Source organism: Anabrus simplex, chromosome 5, assembly GCF_040414725.1.
Source record: "Anabrus simplex isolate iqAnaSimp1 chromosome 5, ASM4041472v1, whole genome shotgun sequence".
NCBI lineage: Eukaryota > Metazoa > Arthropoda > Insecta > Orthoptera > Tettigoniidae > Anabrus > Anabrus simplex.
In genome coordinates, this window is record NC_090269.1 from 73195457 (window position 1) to 73207959 (window position 12503).

The window sequence follows — 12503 nt, forward strand, 5'->3', positions numbered from 1 at the left end:
CCCTCCCTCTTCCTCGTCTATCCCTTCCAGTCTTCCCATCTCCCCGCAAATACCCCGTTCAACATAGCAGGTGAGGCCACCTGGGCGAGGCACTGGTCATCCTCCCCAGTTGTATCCCTCAACCCAGTTTCTGAAGCTCCAGGACACTGGCCTTGAGGCGGTAGAGGTGTGATACCTCTCTGAGTCCGAGGAAGAATCAACCCTGGAGGGTAAACTTATTACGAAAGAAAGAAAGATAGAAGGAAAGAAAGAAAGAAAGAAAGAAAATAAATTGTGAAGGGTGGTTCCGAGATCTACAAAGCTGCTGCCATCCTGACACGATTCTGCTGTGCTGTTCGAGGGGCTATGGAATCCATTGAATGTCTAGTGTTTACTCTTATTCGCAGTTTCCCACCTGTCATCCAGGCAAATGCCTGGATGGTACCTAACTTAAAGCCACGGCCGCTTCCTTCCATCTTCTTTTTCTATTCCTTCCAAACTTCCCATCCCCTCACAAGGCCCCTGTTCAGGATAGCAGGTAAGGCTGCCTGGGCGACTTACGCGTCATCCTCCTCAATTGTATCCCCCGCCCCAGAGTCTTTAAAAGTAGAATCAAGTTCTTACAACTAGTGTCGGGCGTGGGATTCGAACACACTCCCTCACAGAGGACTAGAATTCTTCACACCTTTGCTATCCAGGCTAGGAGAAACCTTGAATCTGGCACCTTAGGCCGTTCGGCCACCCTGACAGCTACAAGGCAGTGTTTCTGTTTTACTTCATCAACATAGAATTTGTGTTCAACAGGAGAGTGATATTGTTGCAGTTGTCTTCTAGTAAATGAGTTTTGTAACAGGTGATGTTGAACTTAGTTAAGATGGCAGGCATGACTGTAACAGTTTCTACACTGAATCTGGATTTCACATCGTGTTCATTGCAGAAAAATCCCTCGGCAAAGGATCACTTCCAGGAAGACACAGATATAGCTCAAGCCGTTTCGGAAGTCTTTAAAAATAGCGAATGTTAACAATGCTGGTACCTTCGAAATCTGGGTCATCCCTGGGACGTATTTCGTCCCGGGGGTGAGGAGTTAAAATTGGGGTACTGAGCCGAGAAAAAAAGGCACGAGCTGATCAGAAGTCCATCGTCAAGGAAGCAACGATCGCGAAAGACTCTTGGCTGGTGGGGTGCAGGGCGGCTGTAGACTACAGCAGGTGTTTCCTCTCAATTGTTTCATTTCGTCGTCCAACAGTTGTGTTTCCGAACTGTTGATGTTAAAACGCGCAGAAAGCGTAAACATCTGCGACCCCGTGGCGCAACGGTAGCGCGTCTGACTCCAGATCAGAAGGTTGCGTGTTCGAATCACGTCGGGGTCAAGTATTTTTAATGTGCTTACTTTCGAACGTCGTATTCCTTGATGTAGAGCTCCGCAAGTACTTAGTAACTACAGGACGATAGAGAATCTTACGGGATCGCCATGGCCCTTATGTGAATCATTTTTCCGAACAGATGATGTGTTTTATTTGCTGCCAACACGTCGATGTCAACCGTTAAGTGCATGGTGTAGGTTGTCGGAGACTGGAGGAAATTTCGTAAACTTATGCGCGATTCCTCTGTGCTGGGTGATGTTAGCATAGTATTTGACGTTAGTTGCAGCCGTGAATTTCTGTGGATTGGATTACATAAAAAATATTGATTAAACAGACAAAATACATTCAATAAGAGCTGTGTATATATTCTTTCTTACCTGATAAGTTATTTGACACTTCTCTTTCTTTCTTTCTTTCTTTAATAGTCTGTTTACACTTCAGGGGTGGTTTTTCCGTCGGACCCGGCGATGGATTCCACCTCTACCTCAAGGGGCTTATGTTAGGATCATTCGGTTATTTGCCTGGAGTAAAAGTGGGAAACCATGGAAAACCATTTCGTGGATGGCTGAGGCGGGAATCGAACCTTCCTCTATTCAGTTGATCTCCGTTCCAGCGATCGTACCACTTTTGAAATTTCGTTGCAGAGCTAATCACGCTAACCACTACACCACTGAGGGATCTTAAGGGGGGAGACGTAGCTTAACACGGGGAAAATAGGCCAATATTCATTCGATTGTTATATATGCTACAAACGTTGTTGACAAATACTGCACATATCCCAGTATTGGCATGCTTCAGACCAATCAGAAGCAACTTCAATAATGTCAAAATTCTAATAATAACATTTTCAATTAAAATGTTCAAAATTTCCCGCCTTTTTAACAATATATCACGGTTTCCTTCATAACCCTCTTACTGATTCACGAATAATTATTAATTTTTCAGAGTTTCCTCCCATAGTGTTGTACTACAATCTGTACTTCGTTCAAATCGATAGGATTTAAATTAGATTTTATATAACATTTTTATTTAAAAAACTATAAATATTTTCTGGTGCTCGGAATAAAAACGCGACAAAAATCCAAATCACAATGTATGTTCATGATTGAGGTTCATTTTATAGCTGGAGTTTTGATACACACTTTAAAAAAGAAAAAGTACGAAAATTCTTATAAACTTGGAATTTATAAGGGGAACAGTGATATATTGTTAAAAAGGCGGGAAATTTTGAAAATTTTCATTTTAAAATATTAAAATAATTAAAATTCTGACATTATTAAAGTTGCTTCTGGTTGCCAGGAAGCATGCCAATACTGGGATATGTGCAGCAATTTTTAACAACAATTGTAGCATATTTAACAATCGAATGAATATTAACCTATTTTTTCCTTTGTTAAGCTGGGTCTCCCCCCTTAACATTTTTATTTGGGTAAATAAAATTGAGGGTCCGCCTCTGTGGTGTAGTGGTTATTATTATTAGCTGCCACCCCCTGAAGTCCGGGTTACTTTCCCAGCTCTGCCACGAAATTTGAAAAACGGTACGAGGACTGGAACGGGTTACACACAGGCTCGGGAGGTCAACAGAGTAGAGGTAGGTTCGATTCCCACATCAGCCATCCTGAAAGTGTTTTTCCGTGGTTTCCCACTTCTCGTCCAGGCAAAAGCCGGTTTGGTACCTAACTGTGGCGACGGCTGCTTCCTTCCCTCTTCCTTGTTATCCCTTCCAGTCTTCCCATCTCCCCGTAAATTCCCTGTTCATCATAGCAGGTGAGGTCGCCTGGGCGAGGCACTGGTCATCCTCCCCAGTCGTATCCCTCAACCCAGTGTCTGAAGCTCCAGGACACTGCCCTTGAGGCGGTAGAGGTGGGATCCCTCGGTGAGTCCGAGGGAAAATCAACCCTGGACGGTAAACGTATTACGAAAGCAAGAAGGAAGGAAAGAATGAAGGAAAGAAAGGAGGAAAGAGGATAAATTGTGAAGGGTAGTTCCGACTTCTACAAACCTGCCATCCTGACACGATTCTGCTGTGATGTTTGAGGGGCTATGGAATCCATTGAATGTCTAGTGTTTACTCTTATTCGTGGTTTCCCACTTCTCCTCAAGGCAAATGTTGGGATGGTACTTAACTTAAGGCCACGGCCGCTTCCTTCCCTCTTCCTTGTCTATCCCTTCCAAACTTCCCCTCCCCCCACAAGGCCCCTGTTCATGATAGCAGGTGAGGCCGCCTGGGCGAGATATAGTTCATCCTCCTCAAATGTATCCCCCGACCCAGAGTCTGTAAAGGTAGAGTCAAGTTCTAAAAACTAGTGCCAGGGGTGGGATTCGAACCCACGCCCGCACAGAGGACTAGAAATCTTCACACCTGTGCTATCCAGGCAAGGAAAATCTTTGATTTTGGCGCCTTAGACCGCTCGGCCACCCTAACTTCAGCAACATAGAATTGGTGTTCAACAGAAGAGTGAATACTGTTACCGTTTTCGTCTAGTAACCCAGTTTTGTACTGCGATCAACAGGGAAATATCATCTGTTTACCCTCCAGGTTCAGCTTTTCCCTCGGACTTAGCGAGGGATCCCACCTCTACCGCCTCAAGGGCAGTGTCCTGGAGCTTCAGACTCTTGGTCGGGGGATACAACTGGGGATTATGACCAGGACCTCGCCCAGGCGGCCTCACCTGCTGTGCTGAACAGGGGCCTTGTGGAGGGATGGGAAGATTGGAAGGGATAGGCAAGGAAGAGGGAAGGAAGCGGCCGTGGCCTTAAGTTAGGTACCATCCCGGCATTCGCCTGGAGGAGAAGTGGGAAACCACGGAAAACCACTTCCAGGATGGCTGAGGTGGGAATCGAACCCACCTCTACTCAGTTGACCTCCCGAGGCTGAGTGGACCCCGTTCCAGCCCTCGTACCACTTTTCAAATTTCGTGGCAGAGCCGGGAATCGAACCCGGGCCTCCGGGGGTGGCAGCTAATCACGCTAACCATTATACCACAGAGGCGGACACAGTTTCTATATTACACATCATATTTTATTGAAGAAAACTCCCCAAGTATTACTTCCAGAAAGACACAGATATAGCTCGAGCAGCTTCTGAAGTCTTTAAAAATAGCGACCGTTAACAATACTGATACGCTAAAAATCTAGGCCATTGTTTGGACGTATTTCTTCCTGTCGGAGAGGCAGTAAAATGCGGGTACTGACAAGTTAGGCTTATATGTCACAACTAAAAGCAAGCAGAATTACTAATAGAATATCTAACTTATTTTTTTCTACCAAGCACTGCTGAAAGATATTAAGTGGCAGAGAGGGATTTAGTTAGATGAAAATATAATATGCAGTTTGGTCTATGTTGACGACTTGGTCTTAATGGCAGATCGTGCCGAAAGCCTGGAACTTACAAATATGTGCAGTGAGTAGAGTATGAACATTAGCCTTTCTAAGACTAAATTGATGTCATTAGGTAAGAAATCTAAGAGAATTGAATGTCAGATTGAGAATACAAACGTGGAACAGGTAAATAATTTTAAGTATTTAGGATGTGTGTTCTCCCAGTATGGTAGTATATTGAGTGAGATTGAATCATGTTGCAGGATTGATAATACAGTGAGCTCGCAGTTGCGATCAACAGTACTCTGTAAGACAGAAGTCAGTTCTAGGACGAAACTATCCTTACATTGCCTGTTTTTAGACCAACTTTACCTTACGGAAGTGAAAGCTAGGTGGACTCAGTATATCTTATTCATAAGCTAGAAATAACAGACATGAAAGTAGCGAGGAATGCTGGTACAATCAGGTGGCAACAATGGCAGGAGGGTACTGGAACGAGGAGATAAAGGCTAAGTTACGAATAAACTCGATGGACGAATCTGTTCGCATTAACCGGGTTCGGTGGTGTGTTCATGTGAGGCGAATGGAGTATGATGGGTTACCTAGGAGAATAATGTAATTTGTTTTGGAGGGTAAGAGGAGTAGAGGGAGACCTAGACCACGATGGTACCGAGCTTGATAGCTGCAGTCGCTTAAGTGCGGCCAGTATCCAGTATTCAGGAGATAGTGGGTTCGAACCCCATGTCGGCAGCACTGAAGATGGTTTTCCGTGGTTTCCCATTCTCACACCAGGCAAATGCTTGGGCTGAACCTTAATTAAGGCCACGGCCGCTTCCTTTCCATTCCTAGCCCTTTCCCGTTCCATCGTCGCCATAAGACCTATCTGTGTCGGTGCGACGTAAGGCAACTAGCAAAAAAAAAAAAAAGAAAAAGACCACGATGGTTAGACTTACAGTAGTTTCTGACGATTAGTTAAGAGTTATGGAACTAAACGGGGCCACAGAACTAGTTATAAATACACTATTATTATTATTATTATTATTATTATTATTATTATTATTATTATTATTATTATTATTATTATTATTTATTAACCACGTTTGACAAAGTTTCTTAAAGCGGAGGTGTTTTGACACGCTCCTATTTTCAGCAGGTAGAGAATTCCAAATTCGGCTGGCGGCGATTACAAATGATCTACTGTAGTCAGTTGAGCGGTGAATGGGAATGATTAGTACTGAGGTGGGTGATGATCTGGTAGGAATACTAGTAGGTGATGCTAGGTAATGGAATTGTGTGGCAAGGTGTTCAGGAGTGTTAAGGTTCAGTATACGATGTAACAGGGAAACAGTGTGTAAATTTCGTTGCTCTCTTAAGCTTAGCCATGAAAGTCTATCAAAAGCGGGAGAAATATGGTTAAACCTTGGTATATCTCAAATAAATCGAACAGATGCATTATGTGCCTTTAGGAGCTTGATGGAAAGTGAGGCGTTCAGGTTACAGTATACTACGTCACAGTAGTCGAATATTGGCATAACCATACTTTGGATAAGCAGCTGTCGCCGGCGATTAGTAAATTCAAAGAGGCTTTCAGACTGAACGCTGAAAAGCATAATAGCCTATAATGAAGATATATGCATGCATGTAAGAATTAGGAAAGGATTTATATAATAGAGCCAACGGCCGTAGCCGTGTTGAAACACCGGATCCCGTGAGATCTCCGAAGTTAAGCAACATTGGGCGTGGTCAGGAGTTGGATGAGTTGCCACGCGCTGTTGGTGGGGGGTAAGGGAATGGAGGAGCGGAAAGGAACTGGCCACCCTACCGTACGTAAACTCCGGCTCAGGAACACCTCTGCGGAGGTTCGGACCTGCCTTCGGGCAGAATAACCCTTACCTTATATAATACAAGCACAGCAACTGCAAATTCGTGAGACACTGAAATCGTATATAATCGGACTGCTATCGGTGGGACGTTTTGTTAGTGGAATAATAGCATATGTAGTAAAATAAAATAGTCGAGAAGTAGCAGGCTCGTTTCCTGTATCCAAGAATGTGAGTTCGACCCTGCCCGAGATTGGAGCGTTTTTGAAGAGAGAGAAAAATCTGTAGCACCCCATGTCGGAACGAATATCAACCCTAATGAACAGGTGAGGTGTTCACTCGGATAAAATCGGACGCCGAAATTGATAAGCAAGTTACCTGGTTGGCATCAACTTAAAAGACTTGCCCTTCAGCAGCTGAGAACATACTTTTTTACTATTCTTCTCCTTCTTCAATTCATCATCGTTAGTGGCACTAAGGACCGCGACGTCCCAACTGTTTGTCTTCTTGCGGGCCCATTAGGTTATCATCCTTTCTCCATGCATCAGAATGGACATGCTTCCGTCAAGATGGGACTTTTTCTTGAGGAACCTGTCTAAGTTGGTGTTTGAGCTGTGCTCGGAGTTGAATTACATTTATCTGTGAATGCTTCAGGTCTAATTACAGTTTGATAATGTCTTCATTGTTGCATTTCGGGAGACAGATCTTTCCTTATATATCTTTTGAGTGAGTCGGAAGGCTGTTTCAAACTTGTTGACAGGTGTTTAAGACGGCGAACTTCTCAGAATTGTAGGATTCAGCCCATTCAGCAAGGTATTTTAATCTTTCCTCTTTCAAGATTCTGCAGTGGGTAGTCAGTATTATATTATTATTATTATTATCAGTAGTAGTAGTAGTAGTAGTAGTAGTAGTAGTAGTAGCAGTAGTAGTAGTAGTAGTAGCAGTAGTAGTATCGATTTGAATACATATTCAGTTTGTAAGTGTTCCGAGGGATCTGTGGAACAGCAGAGGTGAAAGAAGGTGCGGGCTAGAATGGGTCTAACTACAAATCCGAAAGATGAATTAAAATTTCAATAAAGGTTATATTTTCAAAACTAAACAATGGTGACATAGAATTTTGAGCATACAACAAATAACAACAAGTTAAATCAGGTACACAATCAAGAAGTCCAAGATTAGATAAACATTTAACCAGTTTCCAATAGGGGAAATAACAAAATCAGGTACCAGAGTACTTTTTCAAGGAAAGACTGAGTTTCGGGTACAAAGGGGCAGAAAACCCTTAATTACATGGAGCTCTTGCTCCCGCTTAGTAATGTCAAGCCTCCTAGGGGCACCTTCCAACATACCAGAAAGAGCTGACCTGCTCTCAATTTTACAAGCCTATCAAAGGCCACAACAAACTTTACTTCTAACTGCCCTAAAGGCACAATTACAGTGAAACGGGGGTATCTAGTACCCAACCTACAGGGCCTTCGCATGAAGAAAAGGAAAAAACAACAGGTTAAGTTACTGGCCCAAAGTACAGAGAGGACTGGAGGCGTGAACTTGCACTCCTAAATACAAATTTTAAAACCTAAGTGGCGCTAGGCCGATCACACAGGGGCTAATCCCAATCTACGGATGTGACTAGTATACAAGATAAATTTAACACATTAAGAAGGAAGAGAAAAACGGTTATGAAAACATAGTCACCTCGAATTCAAAATTAAGAGGAGCTCGAGAGATTAAAGCACTCTCTATCCCCGCTTTACAGTTAAAGAGATTGTAGTTTTTACATAGAGTGAAAAGGGATTTACATTTTAAAGACATGGGTTACATATTAAAGGTTTCGAACACTCCGCGAGACTTAAACTGCTGAGCTAGCAAGAAATACAGATGTTAAAAGGCCATTACCTTGTTGAAGAACTGCTGCCTGAAGAACGAGGCGCTTCCCGCCCCCTGATACATATTCACACACTGAGCAAGATGTTATAAGAGTGGCCCGGAGACCAAAAAAATCAGCAGTTTTATACCCTCGTGGAAAATTCGAGACCTTTCAGGAATGAGTAGACACACCCACTCAATTTTTATTGGTTGACTAAGAGTTACACATGGAAATTCGAAGAAGAAAGCTAGGATTGGAGGAAAATTAATTACAGAAATTACTGATTGGCTAAATTCAAAACAGGCGGAAGGAAAGGATTAATATTGCCAACCCACAAACCACAGAGCAAAATTTAGTAAAGACAAAACTTATGAATACAACATTTCTCCCAGAAGGTTCATTCCCTTACACCAGAGTGCGTTATCATAGTTTTTGGTAGAGACATCTGTTAGAGAATGTCCACACTTCTTAATCAATGAAAAACAAAAGCAAATCAAAAACACACAGTGACATCTTCTGATAACCAGTAGAGTTGATTCCGTTTTTAAAGTTCAGAGCTTCTCCTGTAGAGGAGTTTCAATTGGCGCAAGATTTGAACTTGCGTCGTAGCGGTGTACCGCCCGGTACAGACCTCCCCCCCGCCTCCCCAAAGTCCTTCCAAGGAGAGACACAGAAGAAAAAAATTTCCCAAAACAAGATCCAAGTTTGTTGCTAATTGGTTGAAGAAGTATTTAGAACAGAAAATACAACTTTTCAGTAGTCGGAGGTCACTTAAGTTCTTTGATATAGACGGGTGGAACTAGTTTAAGTCCAGTTTTAGAATTTCTTTGTAGTAGTAGAATTGCGAAACAAACATTAATTCATGGAAGTAATATTTTCTAAGTCCACCAAAGGTTGATTTGAAGCATAAATGTATTAATTACAGAAATAGAGTGTCCATGTAGCTGAAGAAGTACATTAGCTGTCGATTAATTTTGACGGCAAGACCTGTCGCCGCTGCCAAAGTTCAGTCGAGGTCGCCCGGACCCCTCAAGTACCCTCAGATACCTTTCTCCCGCTACTATGAGAGGGGTAGTCGTGGTGAAGCACGCCGCAGATGCGAAGTTTGTTTACAGTCCTCGAGTAGCTTGCGGGTGGTGCGCCGCACATCAGCCTTGGCCGGAAAGAGGGCTCCGGCTCGCCGTACACTGGTTGACCTCACTGGAGTGGAGTGGGCCCGTACCCCACCTCAGTGGCGGTACGGCGCCTCACGGCACTGAAACAGTAAGATCTCGGCGGCAGAATTTGTGTGGGACCTTAATGTTTTAGGGTACTGTCTTGGAGGTGAGGCTGAGGGGCCAGCGGCGTGGAAACTTTTTATTTTATTGTTATTGCCACTGGTGTGGTTTAGCAGGAGACGGGAGCGTGGTAATGGCCATATTAACAGGACAGCAGAGTAACTATGGGGAAGGTTGTACAAGGTAAATGAACAAACACAGAGCAGAAGGCCTTAAAAATAAAAAACCCACCCCAAAAAATATAACCTTTGGGGTTCTTACAAGACGTTAAAGATCCAACGAGCAAGTAATTTACACAGGTGAACCCTAAAGATTCTCTCGGTGGATGGATTGCTCACTAACAATGTGACCGGCGTAAGAAAATCTAAAATAATGCATGGCCCATGAAATCTGGGGGCAGGCTTGCCCGCGGGAACAAAGTTCTTGATCATAACTTGGTCTCCTATCTTTAAATTGGAGGGCCTCCGTCCACGATCATATCTTTCCCTAACCTTTTCATGAGACACTTTAAGATTGGCCTTAGCCTTCTTCCAAAGATCTTTAATATTATCTGGATCTTTTGTCTCAGGTAGAACATCACTAAGAGACCAAAGGTTAGAGAGCGGCGTGTTGGGAACAAACTTAAACATCAAAGAAGCTGGAGTGAATTTATGAGATTCGTGAACCGCCGAGTTCAAAGCGAAGGCTAACCAATGCAGGGATGTATCCCACCTGGAGTGGTCGTCGTGATGATAGGCAATCAGAGCCGACCTCAGATTACGATTGACCCGTTCAGCCAGAGATGGTTGAGGATAGTATGCAGAAGTTGTTACATGTGAGATAGATCAAAACAGAATTTACGAAAGAGATTAGAGGTAAAGGCTTTAGCATTATCAGACACAATATATTGACACGGACCAAAAGAAGAAAAGATAGAATTTAAACAAGAAATGGTGGGCTGAGAGGTAGCCAGCTTAGTCGGAAATAACCAAGAAAATCTTGTAAAACCATCTACACACACAAGAATGAATCTATTGGCGTTCCCCTTAGATTAGGGGGAGGGTCCTACGTAGTCGATATAAAGACGTTCCATGGGGAGCGACGCTTGATGAGAAGACAAGAGCCCTTGCTTAGTGGACATGGTGGGTTTACTAAGCCAACAAGATTTACAAACCTTTACCAATTCACGGATTTCGCCGTCCATACCCTTCCAAATGAACATTTCTCGGATCTTTTCTCTAGTTTTGAAGATACCTAAATGCCCCCCTAATGGGGTCTCATGATAGTACTTGAAGATCATGGGCACGAGAACAGCTGGAACCACAACTTTCATCTTCTTATCATGCCCCGACGGGCAACATAAAACACCATTCCTCAATATATAAGGGACGACATGTTCCCCAGAAGAAAGGGTTTCCATGATTGGGGCCAGCGTTGGATCTTCACGTTGATATTTTTCAATATCCCTAAAGAATATGGGAGCATCCGTTAGAATGGCATTAACCTCAGGTAATATGGACTCGGGAGGTGAAGAACTATCAACCTGTTCAGGGGTCTCTACATCATTAGAAAATATACGGCTTAGTCCGTCCGCCACAACATTTTCAGTATCTCTAATATGCCTAACGTCAAACTGGAAGGCAGAAATTCTGATGGCCCAGCGGGCTATACGACCCGTACGACGCGGCCTAGCTAAGACCCAGCTTAAGGCTTGGTTATCTGTCTCCAAGTCGAACTTGACATGTTCCAGATAGAGGCGGAACTTTTCTAGAGCAAACAAGACTGCTAAACCTTCAAGTTTATAGATGGAATACTTGGATTCTTAGGCCGATAATGTCCTAGAGGCATAGGTTATGGGTCGCCTCCCTAGTTCTGTCTCTTTAAGAAGGACTGCAGCTACCGCCGATGACGACGCGTCGGTTTGGCCGATGAATTTCTTAGAGAAATCGGGCATAGCGAGGACAGGGACATTACAAAGGGCTAATTTGAGGTCTTCGAAAGCGGCTTGTTGAGAAGGCCCCCACTCAAATTTGACACCTTTCGTGCGGAGTGAGTTCAAGGGCGCCGCTCTATTAGCGAAATTTGGAATAAATTTACTGAAGAAGTTCACCATGCCTATGAACCTGGCAATACCTTTGATGTCCTTAGGAGGCTTGAATTCACGGATGACTTGTGTTCTAGAATGATCTACAGCCACACCATCGGGCGACACAATGTGCCCTAGAAATGACATGGAAGGTTTAGCGAAGGCAACCTTGGACAACTTCACCGTTAACCCTGCCTTACGACGGCGACTCAGGACCTCTTTCAGATGATCTAGATGTTCTTCAAAAGTCTCAGAAAATACGACATCATCAAGATAGTGGTATAAATACTCAAATTTGATGTCGGAGAAGACCCAATCTAGCAGTCTCGTAAGCACATCTGCTCCCTTGGGGAGCCCGAAAGGCACGCGGTTGTATTCATACAAGTTCCAGTCAGTGGCAAACGCTGTAAGATGTTTAGATTCTTCCGCCAGAGGGATCTGGTTATAAGCCTGATTGAGGTCTAAGATGGTGAAGAATTTAGTCTTTCGAAACCATGAAAAACAAGAGTGAAGGTCTGGAAGGGGCACAGATTGTATCACCACCTTCCGATTGAGAGCCCTATAATCAATCACAGGCCTAAAGCCACCTTTGGTTTTCGGAACATGGAAAATAGGCGATGAATACGCCGACTTAGAGGGCCAAATTATACCATCTTTCAACATCTGATTTATGATTTCCTTCAAAGCCTTCATTTTAGGTGGAGATAGCCTATAAGGTAGAAAACGGACTGAAATCGAATCCGTAACCTCAATCTTGTATTCGATAAGGTCAGTAACACAAAGAGTATCAGAAAAAACTTCTGGAAA

General features: G+C 43.5%; 1 non-coding gene across 1 annotated transcript; it reads left to right on the forward strand.

The window, feature by feature from the left end:
* The first annotated feature begins 1280 nt into the window (after window positions 1-1280).
* On the forward strand, window positions 1281-1352 carry TRNAW-CCA (transfer RNA tryptophan (anticodon CCA)). Its single transcript has one exon. It is a non-coding gene; the product is annotated as a tRNA-Trp (tRNA).
* The last annotated feature ends 11151 nt before the right edge of the window (window positions 1353-12503 follow it).